Below are 17,309 nucleotides of genomic sequence, written 5' to 3'. Positions count from 1 at the left end.
ATAAAGCAATTAATATATTGCAATGCATTTGAATGCAATGTACTTGAACTAGAGTTACTCAATAGCACAGAATTTGTCTTTATTGTTATCACTGGAAATTATCACAATGGCTAATGTAAATATTTGTTCAATAGTAAAGGAGTAAATAGTAAAGTAGTAAAATAAACTAATAATAGTTTACACGATAGTTTTATATAGCTGTTAATACACTACATAAAAGTTATCAATAATAGTACACTTACTGGTTAGTACACTTACTGACACTTAATAGAAACTCCCCAGATGGATGAATCAATGAACATGTTTATCACTAAATATCTTTTTCTATTGAGCTTTTCAAATTGTGAAATTGCTAATAAGTAGCTTTAAAGGATATTACATAATTCTAAATTTTCTAGATTCATTCACCATCTCTGGGTTAGGTTTTTTATTTTAACATTTCAGTATTTACTTTCCTTTTCTAAATTAGATATTTATTTGGAGCCAAAATTCTACATTAACCCTGAGTCTTTCAGTTAATCTCCAAAATATTATAACAATAATGAGCTAAAATCAAATATCTGTTTGGGCAAATATTGTTCTCTGAGCAGAGAGCATTTCTTGAGAGGATACATTCATAGTGAAAAATTGTATGAGCTTCTATTTAACATAATTATGACTGAAAATATTCAATCTGCATAGCACATTCTACCTATCATAGCATAATTTTTTGTGTTAGATATATAAAATGTACCTTTATCATTGCGTCTTTAATAATATAACATTTGTGTTTGGTTGTATAAAATGTGCTTACATTCTTGGGAATCCTCTGAGATACTTATTTCATGACGATGTGGTAATTGCTGTCATGACTTTGCTTGATGATGATGAATAATTAGGGTCTCATCTAGTACTTCTCTTTCTAAAAGACCTTTATCAACATTAATACTTCTGACCTTTTTAATTGCATGGATTAAAGCTGGAAATAGATGGTTATTAGTGTTCTGTACTTTCAGTTCCTGGAGCATGAAAAAATGTTTTCTTTCTCAATAGCATTCAGCAAGTTTACATTTCCCTCAGTAAATGTGACTTTAAAGGTGGCACCATAGTGGGTAATAATTTGGCATTCATAATGCTTTCAGCTACACTTAGCAGCTTCTTGGTGTTTGCTAAATCCTCATTGATGCATCCATGTCATTCTAATTATAGATTTTGACTGAGCTGCACAAATGCATGCACTCCTTTATTACAGAAACCAAGAAAAACTATTTATAAGTTTTCCTGTCTTTTTCTCTTTTCATACAAAATTAAAAATGGTGGCTTTTGCACTTGTCATTCAAACTTGCCAGAGAATGACAAACAATACTGAAGCAATGTTGAGAACCCCGAGTGGTACTGTAGAATTAAAGGTAGCTTTGATATACAAGCTCCCAATTAGGCCGGTCGCCCATTGTTCCTTTCTGGAAGAAGTGAAAAAATAATGTGTTCTGAGAAAAACTTTTGTTGGCATATGTGCCAGAAGGAAAAACTTCTTACTTGGGAAAAATGAGTTTTGCACAATAATATATCTATGAATAAAAGAATATAAGTTAACCTGCAGTTATAATTTATGCATGTGCATATACTTGTATTATTCACAAATAATAGCCATGTTTATCTGTGCATACATTTATGCATAAATGTGCATCTATCATATATATTAAATATATATGCATACAGAGTAATTAAAATCTATCAGCTGTATATTAAAATATTTATGTCATTTATATCAGGGTATATTGCAAACCCAAGAACAAATTGAAACTCCTTTCACATTTTTCTAATCATTATATCTGGACTAGCAGTTGGAAATTAAACCTGTAGTTTTACCTTTTATGCCTAACATGGACATAGTTCAAACAAAATGAAGGTAGATTAGTGAGAAACTTGGCAAATACGAGAGAAAAATCTCCTACTTTTCACATATGCAAAACCCACTTGAACCTAATCATTTTAATGCTGACATGAAGAGCTGTGCTAGTTCTCATGATTTGATAATGAGGGTTGTGAATATATAAGGCAGTTTCTAGAAAGCTAATGCTTTGTAGACTAAAAATAATTGTGTGTGGCAGAGTATATATGCACACAGGATTTTAAACCATTTTTATAATCTAGTTTCCACTTTCTCCATTATACTTTGTGTTGGAATAGTATTTCAAAAAGAATGAAGTAATATGTAATATCTTTATAAGTTACTATAAAAATGTCCAGAGCAAAAAATATTTAATCTAATGATTTGTACTTGTTTTGCAGTTTTCATATGTTAAAATGTATCATAGGTATATTCACTTGTTTTTGCTTTATAACTCTGTGGGAAAAAAAGCTGAGATATTATCTTTTTATTTCTGTTTGACAAAACTGAGAAGTTACTTAGAGATTAAGTGGCTTGCCAAAGATGACATAATACATCATGACTAAGGTGCCTCTTGATACTTTCACAGATTTTGTTGCCCACTGAACATTATAATATGTTAATCACCAAATCATGTGTTATTTTTCATACTGTTCAGGAATCTTTTTGCAAATCCATGAACAAGTACAATCCATGAGAAAGAGAAAATGCTCAGTAAGTAGCTATAAAAAATGTTAAATAAAAATGTAGATTTATAAATTTCATAACCTCATAACATTACAAATAAAAATAGTCTTCAAAGAGGAAAATATAGAGATAACTAAAATAAAATGGAAGAAATTTATTTTCCAAGGAACTGTCTTGACTATTCTAGCTTCAATTTGAGTAATATTTCTGAGGAAATTACTAACCATATATCTATATGTTTATGGGGAAGTTTACTTAAACCATTATTTGACAACCTATAGACTAGAAAAAATATTTATATGAGAGGTTAAACTACGTTAAATTTCAGCATATTTTAGTTGGAATTTAGTCTAAATTATAAGGGTAGTTAATACAGACCAAATGAGAAGAAGCATACAAAACTATTTTTCTAATTCTAATATTTAATTAAAGTGGATAGGTTCAAAGAGACATAAAAGGAATCATAGGTAATATCACAGCCAGATTCTTCTAATGGGAACAACTTTTAAAATTAGACAAAATTTTCATTAATTACCAGAAGAATTAAAATTTTCACAATAGAATAATTACCTATAAAGCTATAAAGAAAATATTGAAAGAAATAATGGCTAAGAGATTTCCAAAGTAAGTGTCAGACACTTAAAATAAGTCACTTAGAATTATAAATAATGTGAATATATTAGTGAGCTTTCTGTAGTTATACTACAGTAATAATCCCTTAATATCACAATATTAGTTTCATTTCTTGGTCATATATAGTTGCTATGGTCAAATGCGGCCCTGCTTACCACCTGTCTGTTCTCATGCTGCTAATGAAGACAAACCTGAGAATGGGCAACTAATAAAGGAAAGAGGTTTAATTGACTCACAGTTCAGCATGGCTGGGGAGGCCTCAGGAAACTTACAATCATGTTGGAAGGAGAAGCAAACACATCCTTCTTAATATGGTGGCAGCAAGGAGACGTGCCAATCCAAGGGGTGAAAAGCCCCTTGTAAAACCATCAGATCTCATGCAAACTCACTCACTATCATGAGAACAGCATCATGGGGGTAACTGCCCCCATGATTCAATTACTTCCCACTGGGTCCCTCCCATGACATGTGGGGATCATGGAAACTACAACTCAAAATGAGATTTGGGCAGGACGCAGTCAAACCGTATCACCACCTTTATCTTTTAGGGTCCCAATCAAAGGAAAATTTCTAATTTTGCCTCTTGGAAGTTTTACCCAGATGTGGCTTATATCACTCCTGTGCATATTTCCTTTTCTAAAGCAAGCCACATGTCCAATCCCGAAGTCACTGTGGTGAGACGTGTGCTCCTCCTCTAGGGAGAGACTCTAAGTATAAAACCAAAGAGGGGCATGGATATTTTTGAACAAATACAAAAACATATTGCAGAAAAATTTGTGAACATATTTTCAAAAGCTCTCACATCCAGAAATAGATACTTGGTTCTCTATGTGACATTACCCACTACTGCATATAATTGTGGATTCTTCAAGAATCTCATGTCATCCGTAAAATTTAGGAGCCAATTTGGGAAAAAAAAAATCACTACTTTCCACTCAAGATCACGTATACAAACTGTAGAAAAATCTGTAATACTGACTACAGACAGTTTAACAGCATTAGTCTTAGTAAATACACTGGGGAAAGGGGATTATGTGTCACTGTCAAGGAAGCTGGGAGGTAGATAGTTGGCTACTTCTGAAAACATATAGAGGATGACTAGCCATGGAACTTAACTGAAACCCATTAATCAAAGACACATATTTAAAGACTCTACAGTGAAGAACCAGTGAGTAAGAAATGAAGGTTTGTATTTTCCTAGTAGATATATCTGAGCAGATATATATGTGACACACAGATATATATATATGTGTGTGTGTGTGTGTGTCTTCTGAGGAAACACATCAAATTATCCCAAAATTATCTGAGTTAGGTATTAAGTGAATTTCTAGATGTTCTGCCTCTTTAATTCCATATCTCATAAATTTTAATTGATACTGCAAAATATGATAGAGATTAACTGGTATTTTAAAGAATTGGGCTGGTGTCGTAAATGGTAAAATAAGTGGCGGAGTAACTCCATTCAGAAACCATCCAACGAAATCCAACGTACCACAGTATATCTTAAGACACGAATGTTTTCAGATGGTCTTAATGACTAAATGATTTTTGAAGAAAAGGCAAATAATTTATTCCAAATGATCTCTTGATTGTATTTCCATAATTTTAGCTTGTATACATTATATATTCACTTATTTACATATTTGCTTTGTAAAATAAAATTGGATCATCAAATATGTGCCTAAGAAGATGTCTGTTTTACAATATGTTCTGCAATTTTCATTTTTTTGAATTAAGAATGTTTCTAATGAATAAATACATGTGTATGCATGTGCATATGTGCATGTGTGTACATTGAGAAAGTTACTTAATTTCTTAACCTTAGTCTCTTCTTATGTCAAATTAAGAAAATATCTCTTACTTGAGACTCTTTCAGGTGCAAGTGAAAAAAAATTATCTGAATTAATTTAAAAAATCTATAGATATAATAGCTTCAGATGTAACTGGATACTGAGAGTTCAAACAATGTAGTCAAGTTTCTGTTACCTTCTTCCTTTATATTATGCCCTTCCTCTGTATGCATATTTAACTGTTTTATCACATTTTTTAGTTGTAGTAAGGAAATTTATATTAATGGTCAAGATTAGAATCCTCCCTACATTGTAACTTATGAGAAGAAGAGCATCTACTCTAACCTTAGGAGAAAATTATGTAACTGACTTGGCTTTAATCAAAATATTTCTTACTGAATTAATCATATGATCATGGAGATGTGTCCCTTTTGAGAAGGATAGAGATGACCATTGACACATCCACTTTGACCATAAGGAATTCAGGAAGGCTGATTCCCTAAAGAAAGGGACATTGACCTAGATACATGTGTCCACTAAAATTACATGTGCTAGTGACATAAAAATGCCTCTGAAGTGATTAAAAATCATCCAGAACTTTTCCAACTGAAAGAAAAACATGATAATTTCTATCAGATATGGTGGTGCCCATATTTCTACATAATTAGGAATCTATTTTCAGCTCTGAACTATCTCAAGTTTATTCTTCTCACTGAAAGACAATCTGGAAAAACATTGCTTATTATTTCAACAGGCAGAATATGATGACAGATTATCAGGAGATACACAGAAAAAACTACTACAGCACAGCACAAATAGAAATGGAAACCACTGTCTGGTAGGAAATAAAACACTCTAGATGGATATTTTTACAGAGAAAGAAAGTAAAGCCGTCTTTGCAATTAATTAATGGAGGTTTTTTTTTTAATTTTATCTTTGCCCAATTATAGAGTCTTATTTTTTAAGTAATAATGAATGTTATGATTTGAGAAAGTAAAAATTTGTCCTAGAGCTGTGTGGATTGAATAAGTGATGTGAAAGATGGAAACAGTTGAAATATTTAAGCAGACATAGAACAAAATAAGATGAAAAATTGAGACCATACCAAGGTCAAGAAATTTCTCAAACTTGAAAAAAACAAATTTGCTAGTTTTTAAGAAACAAAGAGTTGATAAGTCAATTCAGGATGCCACTTTATATGCATTTATTTCATATTTATTCTTCCATTGGATCTATTCATATTATTCTCAACTAGTATTTTCCACATTGCTATAATTTTCTGATTCTAGTTCCTCTTTAGTGTGTTTTCTCTCTGGCAATATTTAGATTTTAATATTAAATCTTAGTGTTCTGAGATTTCACAACAATTAAATTAGGTATAAGGGTTTTTCACTTATTTAATGAGATACTCATGGGGCCCTTTAAATATGAAAACTCCTTTAGTTATTTGGCTATAGGCATTTATGTTGTATTGCTCTAATTGTTTCTTTTATTATTTTCCTCCTCTTTCAGTGTTTTTCCTTCAGAACTTCTCTTAATAGATATTGACTATATAGTGTTGAGAAAACAAAAAATGATAGAGGGAGCCCTCTCCACAAGACACAGTAAAAGAAGGAGTTTAACTACTGACTAAGCATATCTAGAGTACACTGCATATTGTAAGCAGTCTGTAAAAGAGGCTATAAAGTATAGATAGAATTTTCATAAATTAATTTGGTAAAGCAGAAGAAAGAAAAATTAAAATTAAACTTTTATCTCTTTGAGAGATAAATTATTGCGCCTTGGAATAGTCTCCTGTAATTCCTGGGTGACTCCTGAGGTCATTTTGGAGACAAGAGTTTACAGTTTCCAGAACCAGAAAGCCTTAAAAACAATAGGCCAGTGTTGAACCATCCTTCCATCCCAGGGATAAATTCCAGTTGCTCATGTGTGATACTGTTAATGTGCTGTTGAATTTGGTTTGCTAGTATTTTGTTGAGGATCCTTGCATCTATGTTCATCAAGGAAATTAGCCTGTGATTTTCTTTTCTTCTAGTGTCCTTCTGTGGATCAGGTATCAGGGTAATGCTGGCCTCATGCAATGAGTTTGGATTCCTCTTTAATTTTCTGTAAGAGTTTGAGAAGTGTTATTCTTAAATGATTGTATCTTTTTAAAATGTTTGGTAAAATTCCCCAGTGAAGCCATCAGGTCCTGGATGGGCATCTTTTAAAAATGGGAATTCGCTTGATTTCGGTAATTATTTCACAGTATATATGTATATAAAGATATCACGTTGTATGCTCTAAATATATGTAATTTTTATGTGTCGATTATACTTCAGTAAAACTAAGGAATTTTTTAAGAAAAACCACAATAGAACAGGCCAATTTTGGAGTTTATGATGTTTTCAGGGAGACACACTGAGGGGAATGGGAAAAAATTTTATAATTTTATCCTTACAATAGTGATACTAACTAACATTTGCCAAGCAATTATTAATGTCAAACACATTACTAAGGACTTTACATGTATTAAATGACTTATTCACATAATAACACTAAAGAATGGTTATTATTATTGATATTATTATTATCTCTATTCTAAAAGTGTGAAAGAAACAGGGAAGCCAAATTATTTGCCTGAGTTGACACAGGTATTAAGGGACAGCCAGGATTAATCCCTGGCAGTCTGGCTCCAGAGCCTATAGTCAAGCATCCCACTTAGTACTTTTCCACGTACCTTTTCTATCTCTATTTTTTCTTTTGTTAATAATATTCTTTTAGTCTTCCTGGACCTTTTACAGCCCATTCTTCTATTTCAGCAATGCACTCCTCAGCTTAGTTCATTCTGCTCTTTGGTCTATGAATTAGACTTTTATTCTTTAAATATACGTTTTAAATTAAAAGTACTGTAGATATTTATTTATTGTATATGACGTATTCTAAAATATCATGAAAATATTAAATAAAGCTATTCTAAAACTTCTGTTTTCCCTATTTTGATACTCAGTATGAGCTGCTGTAACAAATTACCTTAGACTGAGTGGCTTAACAACAAGTATTTATATCTCACAGTTCTGGAGGCCAGAAAATTGAAGATCAAGATGTCAGATCCAGTGTGTTTTGTGAGTCTACTTCCTGGTTTACAGATGGAAGTTTTGTATTCTCACATGGCAGAGATCAGAGAAAAAAGAAAACTCTTGTGTCTCTTCTTATAACAGCGTTGATCCTACTCATGTGATTCTATCCTACTGACCTACTTACCTTCCAAAAAAAAAAAAAAAACCGTGCCTCCTAATACAATCACACTGGGGCTAGTATTTCAGCATAGAAGTTTTGACGGCCACAAACATTGATCCCTAACACTCCTACTGATTATTTCTTCGAGTAACAAGTTTTTTTTAGGCTTTATTTTTGTAAGTTCTCATTCTTGATGTTGTTTCCCATAAGTGTCAGGCAGTCTTTCTAATGAAAAGTATATGCTTGAATTTTCTGACTACTCAAAATTATGGCACATAGGGTTCAAAGAGATATACTTGTAGCTTATCTTCAGAGAATGGTGGCACTTTGTCATCCATTGACTTTTTTAATCTCTTGGGTCCAAATATCTATATTTTCTTCTTTATGATATGGATTAATCCCACTTCTTCCAGCTGTTCAACAAAGGATGAGTTTAGACAATGACTTATTTTGATTCACCCATATTTGTCTCACAAATCCTTTTATCTCCTTATCTCAGGGTGAGCCCCATTTCCTACATGTCTCCTGCTTTCATTTCACCTCTCTCGCCTCTACATCTATACAGTCTTTGTCTGATCCCATCTGCAATTCTACTGATGTTCCTCTACCCACTTATTACTCACTTACATCTTCTAATGATTTCTCCAAAAATCTATGAGAGTTCCTTTTTCCCCCCAACATAATACACATGTATGTATGTGTATGTATGTTTATATGTATAACATAGTATGTAGTGTGTGTATAGACAAAGACTTCCCTTGACATAACTTTGGTCAGACTCCTCTAAACCCTCAAAGCTCCAACCTTGAGCTCTGTCCATGGCCTGTTTAGTCCAGTTTTAGCAAGAATTTTTCAGGTCAGTTTGGGAAAAATCATCCACTCTTGATATCTGATTAAATCCTCATTGCCCACCCCTGATATCTTATCACTCTGCCCTGTCTTCAGCAAAATTCCTGTCAAGTAGGTTTAGCCAAAATTGTCCTTATACATTATGATATCTTAGTAATTTTTTATTCTGTGACCTTTACCCATCTTCTTAGCTATAAATCTCCATTTGTTCTTGTTATTTTTGGAGTTGAACCCAATCTCTCTCCTCTACAGAAAAACTTCACTGTAGTAGTCTCTCTTAAATAAAGTTCTCTTTGTCATCTTTAACAAGGGCTATGAATAAATTTTTTATAGTTATGGTACAGTGATTCAGATACAATCAGACTCATCATTGGACCCCTGGACTTCTCACTCAGGACCCCAAGTATGTATCTTTGAAGATTTCTTCTTCATTTCTGACTGATTGATCTGGGATCCACTAGTACATCTAATTCCTGAGCCAGTGTTTGGGTGACAGTTTGTTGAAGCATGGTAGGGACAGATTTTGATCCTTAGGATTTGGAGTATATCCTTGAAAGCTGGATTAGAGTCCCAAGCTTCTTTTGAAAGATACCTCCTGGGCTGCAAGTTCTTCTGCCTGGCTCCTTGTTTTGATTTGGGTTCATTCCCTGACTTCTGGGCTAGAAAACAGTATTTTTTTTGGGGGGGAGGGGTGGTGGCTTTCCCTTTGATGTCTCTATTTAATCCTGCTCCGCTGATGGAACTTCTCAATCAACTGAAATCACCTTCTCAGATCCTTGCTAACCATATGCCTTGCCAACTCTATCCACTTGTTTTTGTTGGCATAATTTTACTAAAGAGCATTTGGAACTATTTTAGCACCTTTGGAAAACTTAACATCTCCCCAAACTAAATCCTCTTGGACCTCTCTCTTACCATTACCTCTGCTTTTCCGTCTTTTCTTTTTACCACCTTTGCTCTTCCATTTGGCTTTTGGCATCCTTTGCTATATCCTCCTTCAGTCCTCTGCCTCTTCCTCACCTCCATTCACCCTGCCAGACCTTTCTGTTCCCACTCCAGCTCCTCAGCTTCTTATAGACACTTCGGCTTTTTGCCCAATCAGAGATTCTCAAGCAATTCATTGATCCCCAAAAGCAACTATCAGAAGCTGAAAAGAAAAAAAAAAAGGCTAATTAGAAACAAACTGGATATTTTGTTTTCTTACATATTACTTTTTTAAAGATTATTAGTCTGCTTTTAATAAAAGATAGTAAAATGTTTTTCTTTACCTTTTCAATAATCTGCCTAAGAAACCACAATCTTGTGTCTTATCAAATTAGTATCCCATGTGTTATGTTCATTTTTATCATGTCCTTAATCATTAAAAAAAACCCCCAAGACTTCTTACATATATTTTAGAGACTGGAGTGCAGTGGCTCTTCACAGGTGTGATCATAGCATAGCACACTACAGCCTCAAATTCCTCGGCTCAAGTGTTTCTGCTGCTTCGGCCTCCCCAGTTACTGGAAATACAAGTGTATGCCACCAAACCAGGCTCTAAATTAAATATTTCTAAGCCTTCCAGGAATATGGAAACTAATCCAAATGCTCTACATGTTCACATGACTTGGGTAAACATCTTTTGATAAATAAAATTAGTTCAATATTGTTAGTTTGATAAAAATTGGTATTTCATCATTAATTATAATATTGGCATATATTTTTATTCTACCTGGATTTACTAGTTAATTAAGGTTTTTATTTCTATTAGATGTTTAAGATTATTAAAAATAAAAATTCAACCTAAGAACAAATGTACAAGTAAAGATACAATAAAAATGAACTGCTTGAAATACATTACTTCATGTATATCAAGCACAGAAATAAAAATAAACAAAACTTCATGTATTTAACTTTTTAGGTTTATGCTTTTGTGATGCTTTGCATATTGTGCATGTGCTATAAAATACTTAACAGGGAAATAACTTGAGATGATAGTTAGCTTTGTTTAATGTTAGCATATGTCTGCCTAAAGATAATTTTTAAAATAACTTGTAACTAAAGCTATGCCAAGTTAAGTAATAGATATTTATTAAATGTCTGGGCCATTTCTAAATAAACTACTGAAACTTAATTACTAACATATGTTCAAGATTACATACTTTTGACATCTTATAGAATACAGAGACTATGATTATATATGTTCTGTTAATAAACAGTTTTATGCCATCTAAAAATTATACTTTAAAAATGTGTATGCTTCTTTAATTATAAAATAGTATATTCATAAATCTGTTACTCTGCTAAAGAATGCTAGTAAATGACAATTTTCTACTTCCTGGTTTTCTCTGTAAAAGGAGGTTACTAATGGTTAAAAATATAATCAATATATATAACTAAACTGTAAATAATAAGGGTGAATGAAGCAAACAACTCAGTATATAAAATATGCAAAAACGTATGTGTTTTTAATAAGGAAAAATACACTGGTATAAATGATTTGTTTTCATTAAAGGAAAAAGAGAGTAGTTTTATCCTATGGAATTATGACTATTGATATCCATAGATAGCTTTTAAATCTTCCTAAACTAGATGAAGTGGTTAATACAGGTTGAAAGTATGTTTATGAGCCCACTATTAAAAAAAAGAAAGAAAAATGTCCTAAATTTCAAGATCATGCATTTGAGTTTTATTTAGAATGGAACGAACAGTCATTAAAAATTCTGGATGAATGCTGTTATCATGAAAATGCTTAGGAAAGTGAATATGACAATAGACAGTAAAATAATTTAGAATAAAATAAACAGAAAAGTAGGTTTACTGTTAGAGAAAAATTTCAGTAGGACTGAGGTAATTAAAAATCAAACAGGTATGGGAACACAGTGTTAGGAAGAATCATAGATATTATTAAATTCAAATACCTTAGTGTGCAATGAAGAAAATTAAATTTAGATATGCACAGAGACTTCTTCAAGGAATTACTGTTCATTTAGAGGAGTACATTCTAAGGCAGAATACAGTCATTTTTATTCTCAATCCAGGGTTCTATTACTCTTTTTCTGTGATTTTAGTGTCAAATTTTGGTCCTATTTTAAAACTTATTTTGGGTTTATTCTTTTAGGAGTTCAATACAATTCTGACACCTGGTACTTAAAAAAATATTGATAACCTCCATTTTAAATCAATATTGCCAATCAAATTTATAATGTACATGCACATTTATTTTGCAAATAATTTTCAATTGAAACAATGGAAATAGAATTCATGAGTTATTTCAAGCAAATTTTAACCTTTAGCTTTTGATTGAACATCTAGAGTATTCTTCCAGTCAAATTTTAATCTTAGATGGTAGAATGCAGAATCCATCAACCTGGATTGCCAAATCTAGAATTAATGTAAGCTTGACCACCAACTAGCTCTTTGACTTTGAGTAAGGTCTTTGAACTCTCTGGGTTTTAGATTTTCAATCTGTGAATTTACAAAGCAGTTCAGAGGCTCTCTGGGTCCCTTCCATCTCTAACAGTCATTCATCTTATCATCTCCAAAATTCTGAAATTCAATGGAATCCAAAGCTTACTATGAGCTAATAGTTTCCGTGACAATCATTGTATACTTGTGTACACAAGTTCTGAGGCCATTAGATTTGTAATAGTTTCAAAATTTGTGGCGAGTGAAATGAAAGCCTTTGCATTTCAGTGTATCCATATATTATATATATATATATATATATATAGAGAGAGAGAGAGAGAGAGAGAGACGGACTCTAGCTCTGTCATTCATATATATATATATGAGAGAGAGAGAGAGAAAGATGGAGTCTAACTCTGTCACCAGGCTGGAGTGCAGTGGCGTGATCTCAGCTCACTGCAACCTCCACCTCCTGGGTTCAAGCAATTGTCCTGCCTCAGCCTCCCATGTAGGTGGGACTACAGGTGCGCACCACCACACCCAGCTAATTTTTGTATTTTTAGTAGAGATGGGGCTTCACCATATTGGCCAGGATGGTCTCAATCTCTTGACCTCATGATCCACCCACCTCAGCCTCCAAACGGGCTGAGCCCAGACTGATATTTTGAGTTTAGTACAGATGTTCTGTTCTCAGGAATTCTTTTGGGTTTTAATATTCCAGACATTTTCCTTATATTTCTCTTTAAGTTTCTATAGAATTAGAATATTCATAGCACCTAGTTCAGAAGGTGTGTGAACTTCTGAACTATGAGAATGGCGTGTCATAAAATTCACCATTTGCTTACACATGTGCTTACACACATGGTATATTTTATGACGTGCCAGTCTCACAGCAATGATTAAAATAATACCTAGCACATAAGACTCAAAAATGATAGTCGTTATCATTAACCTTCCCCATGTGGTCACCTTGCTGTCTCATCAGTTGTTATGTATTAGTAGTGTATTTGACAGTTGTTACATAGTTACCATTATGTAGCATGCCAAATATTTAATAAACCATTCACTAATGTTCAAAAGCTAGAATGGAGATATGTGTTTATCTTTATTCAGAAAACAGTGTACTGAGGACATTTCTGCCCAATGTAGAAAATTTCAAGCCAGACCACAGTTTTTAAAAAGCTCTCTCTATTGTCCTAATTTCCAACTGTCTTTTAATGTTTCCCCAGTATCTTAAACTGAGTTAAAAACCAGGAAGATTTTCTTCACTGGATTAAAAATATAAAACAAATAAATAAGTTACAAAACAAATAAGCAAGCTACAAAACATATTCTGGGCAATTTTTCTTCTGTCTTCTTCCTTTCTTTCCATCTTCCAGCTCTTTAATTTTTATTTTCATATTCCTGTTTCTGAAATCCCTTCACTTTGTTAACTTCTTGATTTCTATAGTCTGCTAAATAAATGTGATTCTCGCTTTTCTCAGGAAAGAGGAACTAATTTTGAATCAAAGGTGTGATAAAACTCTCAATCACTCCCATGTGTACCTGTACAACAGAGACAAACCAGAACTGTGGAAAAAGTAAAACTAGTTGCATTAGCTGCAAACTTGTTATTGGAGGGAGTAAACCTCTGTACATATCAACCAAAATAAAAAAAAAACTTGATTATAAACAACTTGATTAAACCATAGGAAATGGAGTATAAGGCCTTTAAAAAAGAAAGCAACATCCAAGCAGAGACTGGAATGGAAGGTGATGATGGTAGACCAGAAAGAGTCAGCAGAATTTGAAAAATCCAAAAAAGAATTTTTTTTTAGGATGTTCAATGGTTTCATGGAAAGGAACTGGAAATTGTATAAGAAATAAGAAATTGTATTTAAATAGTCTAACATTTTTATTATGTAGACTACTACAAATATAGTTTGGGTTCAAAATTTCTCAATTTTTGCTTTGCTTTTGCTTTCATTAAGTCACCTATAATGGACACATATTAGTAAGTAGACTCAAAAACTCCAAATTTAATATGCTTTACATAGAACATTTTTTACTATTTACAAGTTACCGCATAGGAACGTTCACACGTGATGATGAGAAATAAGATAGATGTACATGTTACTCAGCTCATTCACTTAATAATTAATTTTATTTACCCACCATTCAAGGGAAATTCTATTTTGAAACTTTGTTTGTTAATTTGAGAAGAGGTTTCTTGTGCATAACAAAGCTCTATTTTATATGATCTATAGAAATATTTGTAATTACAATATTATTAGAATCAATCTTCTGCCACCTATAAGTTACAGTATGAAATTCATTTTAGAGAATTTTTACCAACATGGATTTCTTTCCTGCCTGTTTTTTATCTTAAAGTTAAAAATCCTTGTTATTAATCTATTTTTCTCTTTTCTGTTCATGGTTGTCCCAAATTTTTTAAAATGGTAACTAATAGATGAACAGATTGCTGGACAATTTTAAAACTTAAATTAAAGTCTCAAGAACAGAATTTCTTTCAGAACCCTCTAGCTAATTAATTGTAAAACTTTAGAAAAACCATTTAACCTGTGGGTGAGTTTACCTATATTTTCTGAGATATTTTCTAAATTAAAATACTTTGTCATTAACTCTCCTCTGAGCTGACACTGTGAGACGTTTTCAAAGATGTTTCTTATGATGAAAACATGACGAATGTGACAATGATATTATAAATCTTTACATTTCCACCACAGTTTTCAAGAAAAAGATATGGCAAAGAGTTGGTAGATATTCTACCAACTGTAGAATTTCAAGGTTGAAATTTACAGTGGAGGCAATCAGGTAATAACCCTGTGCTTTCTGAACTAAAAACTCAACCTTTTCTCACTCAGTGAACTCTAAACTAGAGAGAAGTACAATTTTTGCCAGAGATAAAAAAGCTGTAATAATAACGAAATCTGCATCACACCACTACAATTTCTACCAATATGATTATGTCAGATGTGACAAATATTGAAAAGGTCTGTACAACTATCACCTGTGCACCTCTACACTCCAGACAATTCTAAAGAAAGAAGGAAGACAGGCTGTGATTTTTTTGTGAGGGTGGGGGAAAATATAATGGTACTAATACTTTACTATAAGGCAGAGGTAGCTATTAGGTTGGTACAAAAGTAATTGCGGTATTGCCATTAAAAGCAATGGCAAAAACCACAATTACTTTTGCACCAACCTAATCATAGGCACTTGTGAATTATCTAAAGATTATATGTAAGACCAATTATTTGATATATGAGATAAACACGATACTCTTGAGCAATTTATGGGCTGTATATAATTTGTACAAACACAGTGGACATATTCTCATTAGGATAATGGTACTTTATGGTGTCCAAAAAATAAATCGTACATTATGGTAATATGATCTCATGAAACCCTAAGGTGATCTGAATCCTGAAGTAGAATTGTGAAATCATAGCTCTATTTTTAGTTATTTTTTGACTGTACACATGTAGTGGTGGGCAGGCCATCAATCTCTGGGAACCTGTGTTCCCTCCTGAACAATGCCTATCTTAATCTTAGAAAATAAAGGAATAAAGTATGCTTAAGAATATTAAATAACTTCAGAAATTTTTGTGTGGCTTTTTGTTTCAAATCTAAATATACTTCTATTTTCAGTAACTGAGTTTTTCTCTAATATTATTCTTTGAATAAACTTAGAAAAAAATCCCAAGATTTCCTGGTTTTCAAAAAAGCGTATTGTTGTTTCTTTATTTCCTCTTAGTTGATATGTCAAAAGTTTAAATGGGGAATGTGATAGCCAGTTTTATGTGTTAACTTGACTAAACCATAGACGCCACGTATCTGGTTAAACATAATCTCTTAGTGTGTCTGTAAGGATGTTTTAGGAAGAGATTGGCCATTCACTTAGTGGACTGAGTAAATCAGATGGCCCTCCCCAGTGTGCATAGACAGGCATCATCCAAACCTTTGAGGGACTGAGTAGAACAAAATGGCAGGGGAAAGTTGAATTCACAGTCAGCAATGACTGCTAAGCTGGGACATCCATCTTCTTCTATTTGTGATCCTGGTTCTCAGGACTTTAGACTCAGAATGGAATCTATACCATTGTATCTCTGGCTGTAAGGCTCTCAGGTCTTTCAAACACATTACTGGCTTTCCTGGGTATCCAGCTTGTAGATGGCAGATTACTGAACTTCTTAGCCTCCATATGGTGTAAGCCACTTCCTTTATTGTCTTATTTTTAATTTCATTTATGTATACAAATAAGCGGGCATACCTTGTGTTTTCTTTTTTTTAATTCCTCTTTATTGTTCTTCAAAGATATTGAGGTTTTTACAAATTGAAAGGTTGTGGCAACCCTGGGTTAGGGAAGTCAGCACAATTTTTCCAACAGCATGTGATCACACTGTGTCTCTCTGTTATAATTAGGTGATTCTTACAATATTTCAAACTCTTTCGTTATTATTATAACTGTTATGGTGATATGTGATTCGTGATCTTTGATGGTACTATTGTCACTGTTTTGGGCTGCCATAAGCCATGCTCATGTGAGATGGTAAAATTAATCCATAAATATTGCGTGTGTTCTATCTGCTCCACCAACCAGCTGTTTTCAATCATGCTCCCTTTCCTCAGGCCTCCCTATTCCCTGAAATTAGGCAAATAGCCCTGCAATGGCCTCTAAGTGTTCAAGTGAAAGGAAGAGTGGCACGTCACTCATTTTTCATCAAAAGCTAGAAATGATTAAGCTTAGTGAAGAAGGCATGTCAAAAGCTTGAGATATGCTGAAAACTATGTCTCTTGCCCAAAACAGCCAAGTTGTGAGTGAAAAGAAAAAGTTCTTGAAATAAATTAAAAGTGCTGCTCCAGCAAACACA

General features: G+C 32.9%; 1 long non-coding RNA gene across 3 annotated transcripts in view; it reads right to left on the bottom strand.

Moving 5' to 3' along the window:
• Positions 1–17,309, bottom strand: part of LOC134761273 (uncharacterized) — a 195,445-nt gene that overhangs the window by 42,475 nt on the left and 135,661 nt on the right. For 2 of the 3 annotated variants that reach the window (XR_010139692.1, XR_010139690.1), the window contains 2 exons: positions 9,964–10,195; positions 7,734–8,612 (listed from right to left, as the gene is read on the bottom strand). The exons of the other annotated variant lie outside the window; for it this stretch is intronic. This is a non-coding gene — a long non-coding RNA (uncharacterized LOC134761273). Of the gene's footprint in view, positions 1–7,733; positions 8,613–9,963; positions 10,196–17,309 lie in introns of those variants that run through there. 3 annotated transcript variants of the gene reach the window in all.

The sequence above is a fragment of the Pongo abelii genome, chromosome 3 (genome assembly GCF_028885655.2).
Source record: "Pongo abelii isolate AG06213 chromosome 3, NHGRI_mPonAbe1-v2.0_pri, whole genome shotgun sequence".
NCBI classification, from domain to species: domain Eukaryota; kingdom Metazoa; phylum Chordata; class Mammalia; order Primates; family Hominidae; genus Pongo; species Pongo abelii.
This window is presented reverse-complemented; position numbering and strand designations above follow the sequence as displayed.